The sequence below is a fragment of the Python bivittatus genome, unplaced genomic scaffold (genome assembly GCF_059951505.1).
Source record: "Python bivittatus isolate LINGU-HERP-01145 unplaced genomic scaffold, Pbiv_v1 ctg000210_np1212, whole genome shotgun sequence".
Lineage (NCBI taxonomy): Eukaryota > Metazoa > Chordata > Lepidosauria > Squamata > Pythonidae > Python > Python bivittatus.
This window is the reverse complement of record NW_028277053.1, coordinates 16,080,306-16,081,197: the sequence shown is the minus strand read 5'-3', so window position 1 is coordinate 16,081,197 and position 892 is coordinate 16,080,306. Positions and strand designations below refer to the sequence as shown.

Here is an 892-nt window from a genome sequence, read left to right as displayed (position 1 = left end):
AATTTAATTTAATTATGGTTCCTGGCCGTACAGAGGCTTTTACTCATATTCAAGCTAATTTGAGTTGAACTTTCCACTCAATACATGAATCTTGGAGGCCGGCTATAGGCGCAACATTTTCCTTCTGTGTGTTTGCATTGAAGCCTGTACCCAAGTCTCTTGACATGCTATACCTTACTGGTCTGCTGGAAGATGACAATAATTTTCCACCTGCAGATTTTCAGCCTTCGCTTGAGAACCATGTCTCACTGACCTGTTTAAAAGCATTCTACAAAATCTTTTACCCATGATAGGTAGTCTCAAATGGCAAAGCAAGTTCTGGATTTGAGTTCTAACTCATTTCCACATTCTGGGATTGCTTCCCCAAATTGCATGTCATTCTTGCACAGAAGCCCTGCTAATCTTCTCCGTATCATTCCACTTTTAGTTTATGTGCTGCCAAATGTTTCAGCAGTTTCTACTTATCTGCAAGAAGTTCCATTACTAGCCCTTGATTATGGTAAAATACTGTTTCTATTATACCTTGTTTTGGGCATTTGGAGAGAGGCTGAGGACAGCGTGCTGAACTTGATACGCACATGAACTTGAGGTCTTATAATGGGGTGCCTTCTACAAGGAAGCACCGTAGACATCACATCTCTCAGTAAAGTCCACAGGTATCCTGGGCTTAGTGCACGCACTTGTGTAAAGATAGATATGGCAGTGCACTACTTCCCTTTTTCATTATTTATTTATTTATTTATTTACTGGATTTCTCCCCCCACCCATCTCCCCCACAATAGGGGACTCTTGCTTTTATGATCCTTTTTACCCCCTCCCAACTCTTCTCTAGATAATAAGAATAGGTGTGGGCGTTTGGATTTCACTGTCCTGCTATAAAAGCTATGAGAAC

General features: G+C 41.0%; 1 non-coding gene across 1 annotated transcript; it reads right to left on the bottom strand.

Annotated features, from left to right (window-relative positions):
• Positions 1 to 344: 344 nt before the first annotated feature.
• Positions 345 to 454, bottom strand: LOC112541603 (U6 spliceosomal RNA). The gene has a single exon (XR_003085590.2). It is a non-coding gene; the product is annotated as a U6 spliceosomal RNA (small nuclear RNA).
• Between the last annotated feature and the right edge of the window lie 438 nt (positions 455 to 892).